The sequence below is a fragment of the Corvus brachyrhynchos genome, unplaced genomic scaffold (assembly GCF_000691975.1).
Source record: "Corvus brachyrhynchos isolate BGI_N302 unplaced genomic scaffold, ASM69197v1 scaffold175, whole genome shotgun sequence".
Lineage (NCBI taxonomy): Eukaryota > Metazoa > Chordata > Aves > Passeriformes > Corvidae > Corvus > Corvus brachyrhynchos.
In genome coordinates this window covers 5,429,708-5,437,010 of record NW_008238448.1, presented here as the reverse complement: position 1 = coordinate 5,437,010, position 7,303 = coordinate 5,429,708, and positions in this window count along the sequence as shown.

Sequence of the window (7,303 nt, the reverse complement as noted above, 5' to 3'; positions counted from 1 at the left end):
GAGATCTTTAACTCTGAAAAGAAAACTGTTTGGGCTCATGAGGAGGGAAAAAACCATTTGTTGTGCCTTGACAAAAAGTGCCTTTAGACTCTGTCATGCACCAGTAAGGCAAAAAACCACATATAAGTAATAATGGGCTAGGATAGGGATCTTGTATACCTGCAAAAATTTTATTAAATACCAGCAAAAATTTATTTCCCATGAGTAATACTAGAACAGGAGCACATGGAGGCTTTAGGAACAACATTCTTCAAGATGTTCACAATTCTGCTGCTCACAATCCTAAGCTACCTGATCTAGAGGGCCCTGCTTGGAGCAGGAGGTTGGACTAGAGACCTGGAGAGGTCATTTCCACCTCGCTTATTCTGTAGTTTGCAATAGCAACAGGCTGCCAGTGCATTTGCAACCAGCACCTCTGCTGTCCAAAGTCGGGTGTTACCAGAACCACCAGAACCACCCTGACAGGTCTGACTACTTATGAGAAAGCACCTCAGTCATCTGGAGTTCTGTGTGTAGGTGCACAGCAGAAAAATGCCTCTGAGCCTTCTGCTTAACTCCCCATCTCTTGCATTCAATCTCCTTGGGTGAAAACATCATGAAATGAGTGTCTAGGGTCAACAGCCTGCCATTAGGGAGTGATAAGATTACTTTATTCAGAACAGATAAAACACTCTCAGAGACTCAAGAAAGCCTCCAGGTCTTCAGAAATGGCAGTAGTGAAAAACATCTGGCAGAGACCAGCAGGCTGTGAGCAGTTACAGACCAGGTCTCTCCCGTGTGTCCCTACTCCCAGGTCACCAGCATTTCCAATGCAACAGCAGGCTGGGCACAGAGAGCAGAGCTGGCCCCTTGTGTATTTTATTTTTCCCATGGCTCATGTTTGCCATGATTGGGCACGCTGGCATTTCTACTGACCCAGCTGAGCTGTGGGAACGCCACTGAGCCCATGACAGCCTTTAGATGTACTGGGAACCCTGATCCATTCTGGCAGTCAGGAAAGCAGGACATGGTCAGGGGGTTGGGTGGCCAGGCTGCAAGCATCATGTTCATACAAAACAGGCTGCGAAGAGTAGATCACCCGCCCAAGCTGACACCCCACTGCAGAGCCAGTGATGTAACTGAGCAATTACACATCACACAGAGAAAGGATAACACTCTCAGCTCAGTAATGAGCAGACACACATGACCTCCTTGTACCCATCCTGTTTCTTTAACTTACTGAATTATTGTAGCTCCCAGTCCCTATAAAGTAGTTGTGTCTGTACAAGTGGAGTCACTCTGGGACTGTGCTTCTTCATCCAAAGTTTTCTGTTCTTATCTCAATCCACAAGCGTCGTACTTTTTCCCAATTCTCCTCCCCATCCCAGCAGGAGTGGAGGGAGTGAGCAAGCAGCTGATGGTACTTAGTTGCAGACTGGGGTTAAACCATGGCACAGAAAAAGATCAGCAGTACTCAACTGAAGAAGTTCCCTTGGGAGGACCCTGGTCATCACAGGGAATAATGATGTGTCACAGCTCTTCCTGAGGCACACAGGCTTGCTCTGTAGCTGTGCAATTAATCTCTGAGTCTGAAGAGGGTTGAGAAGGGTGTTGCTGTGAACAACAGGATGAATGTGGCCAAGCTCCAGAGCCCTGCACCAGGGTGAGGTGTACAAGCTGCAGTGACCTTTGCTGGAACCAAGGGAGGGAGAATGAATTTCAAGTTAAGGACAAGCAGAAAGCAATCCAGGATGGCTGATATGCGGACATGTTAGCCTCTTCTTGCCACCTGCTTCTTCTCTTCCAGACTTCATGGTCCTCCCACCCTGCTAACCGAGGGTCAGCAAAGTGGCATTTTTAGCCAGAGAGAACTCCTTTGGCCATGCTTTCTCCTAGGCCAGAGAAGGTCCAGAGCAGATGAAAGTGCTCTACAGCACTGCCATGAACCGTTTCTTTTGAAGCTGTGCAGAGATCTAGCACAGAGAAGATGCTGCAGCACAGAATGAATATGCCCTGGAGAAATCCTTTCACCCTGGATGGTGCAAGTTTGTTCCTTCTTTGCTGCTGGCAGAAGTTTCCCAGTGGAACAACACAACAATGGAGGGTGAGGGGGAAGAGAAATCAAGTTGGGAACAATCAAGTCACAAGAACTCAAGGCTACCTTTACAGCCAGATACTTTCAAGCCAGCTCAGCCCCACAAGTCAGCAGACCCATTTCTATGCACAGAACAGGTGAATGGGCAGCAGAGGCTAGAATCAGTATCTTGCTAAAATAGTATCTGCTAAGTGAAGTGTATTTCAAGGGAAGCAGGCTCTGGAAACCCCTGACAGTCTGTTCCAGTGCTCCCTTGCCATGCAGATAGGCCTGTGCTGGACAGCAGGAGTAGCACAGGGGTCACAGCTCTGCAGTGGGCTCCCTCGGCTCAGCCCTGCTGTGCCCACCCCACTGAGCAGGGCTTTCTGCGGCCAGACCAGAGACCTAAGAAACAGGAGGCATGGCCCTACATACATGGACCCTGGAGAAGATCTTACTAGCCAGGACTAGGCCTAGGGTGGGAAACAGCCTTTGAAGAAGGGAGAAAAACCCACCCAGAGAAGCCAGACAGACTGGCTGTATGTAGCACCAGCCAGCCAAGAGACACTTGGAGCAACACGAGAGCAATCCCACACCGGTGCCAAGAAGCCTTCCTTCTGCTTCAAACAGCCTCAGATTGGCAGTGAGCCTCCAGAGCCTTCCGTGCTGTGACAAGAGTGTGACTTCCCTAAGCAGTGGTACGGCTTCGTTAGCTCAGGTTCCTTAGGCTGTTTGTGCTTGTTTGAGCCTGCTGGGCTCTTCTGTGTGTTGAGCACTCTCCAGCTGCTTGCCTGCAGCACTGCTCCCTGCTCCCATACTCCTCCCTGGAAAGCACCCCCATCCCCCAACCCAGTCACCATACCCTGAGACAGATGGCAAGGAGCACCCTCCTCCATCCTGGAGCCTCTCTGCCAGACACACTAGACACAGCCAACCCTCTGACAGTGCACTGCCTGAGCCCCCAGAGTTGGAGCAGGGGGTTGCTCCCAGGAGCAGGGGGTGTCCCACTGAGGGTGACTTGCTCCCTGGGGTGATGAGGCTGTCAGAGCAATGAGGAAGGCATCTGTGAGTGCCTCTGTTATGCTCACTCAACTGTCCTCATAGAGACGGCTGTGGGCAGCTAGCATCCTTTGTCACTGCCAGCTTTCCAGAAGCCCTCTTTATCAACCAGGTCGCTAAAGGGAACAACATTTTTAAAGTTAATTGCTTAGTGCGCTTGAAGCCACTCCCTGACACCCAGCAGGTGGAGCAGAGGGCCAGTCTCCATCACAGTATTTCCCTGTTCATTGTCACTCTGCAAGTGTTTCTAGTTGTCTGCCAGTGCCACAGGACACCACAGGTGCCACAGGGACCGTGGTGTGTGTCACACAGAGATGACCCATCCTGGCCATCGCCTGTGGCAATGCCCCAGCAGCTGGCAGCACCAGAATCACCTCTCTGCAGGTGCCCACCCAAACTGGTCTGACAGAAACCACAGGCTGCTGGCTGCATGACACCACTGCCATGAGGTGGGCACAAGGGCCAGGCACGCGTGGGCTCCCTGGCATGGGACAGCACAGGGGAAAATGTGGTTCTTGTCCTTCGTGGTGAAGGCTGCGTAAAGTCACAGGATGGTCAGCACCTGTGCTCACCCTGCTAAGACCCTCCAAGTAGGTCTTCAGGATAGCATGCCTGCTGCAACTGAGAGGGCCATGTTGGTGGCAGGCAAGTGTTTGGACAGAGCTCATCCCTGCTCTGGAGATGGATAAGGTCCCTTCACTGAGCTTGAAGTATTTGATCACTGAAGTGTCTCAGTCAGAACCTCCAAAACCAGGCAGCTTCAGGCTAGAGATTCAAAACAGAACAGATTTCAGCAGACATTCTCCAGCCTCCCGCCTCCCTAGAAAATGCTCAGCCATCCGAGTCTGTGGAAGGGCACTCGCTCCCCTGCACTTAGCCCTGGCACTGCCAGGGCAGAGATGGATCTGCAAGTCTACTCTGTCCTCCTCCCTGCCTGCCTCTCACCAGTGCCGGAGCCCGTGTTTTCCTGGGCTGGGCACGGCAGCAGCTCCCATCCCACGTGTGTGCCCTGCCGGCTGTCTCTGCATGCTGCTGCACGTTCTGCCTACAAGCTACGGCAGCGCTGCTGGAAATCCTCCCGGCAAAGAACTGCACGTATCAACTCCCAGTTTAGTCACTTCAAAACAATCCGGTTAGTAAGAGTGAGAGTAGGGAGGAAGACTGTACCCCAGGCAGAGATTGCACATGGAAATACCAATGAGATGACACTGCTCTCTGAGAAGTATTGGAACAACTGGAGGAATAATAAAACACTGCAGTTTCCATCCACAGAACTGTATCCCACGGACAAAGTAAAGGCAGGGATCTTACTGGAAGTCACATCTGATTAGTATCTGTCTGGTCTGGATCTGTTCTACTGCTGAGGAGAGACAGGCTGAACCCTGCCCACTTAAAACAGAGGAAAATGCATGAAGCAGAGTGCAGAAAAGGCAACTGCTGAGCCCAGGCGCACACCCCTGCTCCAGCAGCAAGGACCCACCTCCTCTTGGCCCTGCCCAGGGCATGGTCTGGGTAAGCACTGTGTGCTGCTGGCTCTTGGGCTGCAACCAGTGTTGCTGCTCTCCTAGGGAAAAAACTGATCAAAAGAACAATGACTCAGTCAAGTTCCTGTGTGTTGGGATGTCCAACAAAGGCAATTGTTAGCTGTACCCTGAAGAACAACCAATCTCTTATGCTGTTATGGGGCAAGTGGGATATGGAGGTAGAATCTCATCTGGTTAGCTGCAAGAGTTTTCCTGTGAGTCAGTACTGGCTGGTTAGAAAACTCTTCTCTAACTGAATCGGAGCCAAAATATTCTGTAAAGCCTTCTTTCCAGCCACACGTTTTTTTGCATTAGCAGCCAGAAAACCCCAGCACACTAGGAAAAATAACCCAACAAACTGGAAAACTAAACAGAAGATGGCTTTTGAGGTTTTCCTTTGCATTGGGGTGTTCAGAGGGAGAAAGGAAGCTTTTGCTCTCTCTCTGACACTTGGGTTGGGGTGGAGTCTGGAAAGCACGTATTTTTTAATTCACATACTCAGGAAAAAAAAAAAATCTCTGCTTAATCCCCAGACAAGGGGTGCTGGTGCTAAGCCTTATTTTCAGGAAAGAAAACATGGCAAAATTTAAGACACACATACATGAAAAGGAGGAAATATGAACAAGTCAGAAAAGTTAAATTATATCCCATTCTATCCTGATGGCTTGACAAGTTGCTTCCCCCCTCTCCTTTCCATGTTTTTCTTCCATGCTGTTTCCATGCAGTGTTAAAAGGACAACATTTGGGCCAGGATGAGCATGAGCTGTGTGTCCAATGCCCACCCCACCTCCCCCCCAAGAGTGACTTCAGCCAATATCTTGCCATGGAGCAATATGGATGATATTCAAGCCTCTGCAGGAGGGGTCCAGAGGAGTGGGGTGCTGAATGCAGGCTGCAGCCGCCAACTCCTCCCTGCAATGCTTCAGTATTACGCAAAATTGTCAAATTCACATCACAACATCTGTACTTCTTCTCAACAGGAAAAAAGTCTCTGTGATGGGCCTGGATGCACCCCGCATTTTGTTTCTATTTAATCTAATTCTGCTGACAACGGACATCCTCTGGGAACAGGATCTCATCATATCAGGTGATACAGGTGATCAGCAGTACTTCGACCCTCTCCCAGGAAGAGAAATGGGGCCTAAAAGATTTTTAAAAAGGTCAGAAAAGCATTAACACATGCCAGCCAGATGTGAACAGATTTGTGACATGACTTTCACACTGTCACTGCACGACTCCTAGCACCTCTGAAACCATTTCAGTGGGGTGTCTCAGCCTGAATCACGTCACTGCCAGTGCTCCCAGTGCAAGTCTGGGCTGGGTTCACAGGCTAAGAGAAAAGGGTTTTTCCACATTAAAGGCTTTCTCTCTGTTGACAGTAACAAACAAGGGAAGAGAGGAGCCCATCCTGTTCCTGAGGGCCAGGTTACTCACATTTTGCAATGCTTGGGGCACATGCATGGAAGAAAAAAAAAAAAAGACAGCATACAAACATAGGAAAATCTTTCTGGGCCAGAATATTTTCCCATCTGTCCTGTCACCAAGGCTGGCCAAGAGCAGATGCCAGAGCAGAGCATAGAGCAAGGGGCAGATAAGCAGCAATACCCCTGAGAGCTCCCCTAAGAAAATGTCAGTATGCAGTTCAGGACCTCTGCCTGGACTTTCCCAAAATGGGGTTGAAATCCACGGCTGAGTCTGGGGTCTGCTCCAGCCTCCTTGAATACACCCTGATGCCCCCAGCCACAGCTACTGGAGCCATCCCACTGGACACATTGTCCAATCTGCACCAATTGCCACCCATGCTCCTGTTGCTTAGCACCAGTGATAAACAGGGCATATTCCTTTGGCCAGGTGCCTGCCCAAGGCATGCAGGATCAAGTCTTCCCCCAAAAACCTCCTCTGGCAGCCACTGAACAGCACCATTTGGTTTATCAGGCAGTAAAGCCATCCCCGGATCTTGCTTGATCAATGTCATCCTGCCAGGAAGATTGACACAGGTCTGCCTGTCCTTCGGCACAGATCTCTTTGCAATCCCGTTGCCTTGGCCCATGTTTTCCCCAACATTACAAAACCTCTTCAGGGCAGTTTTAGCTCACTGCTAAACATATGGCAGGTTCCCTGCCTGGGTTTGTGCAGCCACTTCTCTCCAGGGTCAGGGCTCCCTGCCTCTGGCTCCAGTCAGCTCCACAGCTTTTTGCATTCTGTGCCAATTTGAGTTTTGCTCTGGCAGATAATCTCAGCCACTGCAAGCCATAGTCAATTTTTCATGAGCCCTTTCTTCAGCCTCTCTGATTTTCCAGCATCCCCTTCCAGCTGTCTATGAACTGAGAGAAAAATCAGCCCCTCCCACTGCACCCCACCTCACAAGATGCCTCTTTTTAAGCTGCTACCTAATGCTTCCAGAGCACCCCACTGGGAACTGCAGGCTCCTGGGCACTTTAATCGAGGAGAGGTCTTTGGCAGAAAGGATGCCCTTCTTGCCTCCCCATCCCCAGCCAGGCTGTGCCTCTGAGGGCACTTAGACTGCAGCAGCAGGACAGATCCAGGACCTAGTCCTGCCCTTACACGCGGCCTGGCGGGACCACATGGCTGACTAAAGTGACAGCAGGCTCAGAATGTTAAACCTGGACACATCATTTGCAGGATACTACAGCGCGATGAGAAGCCA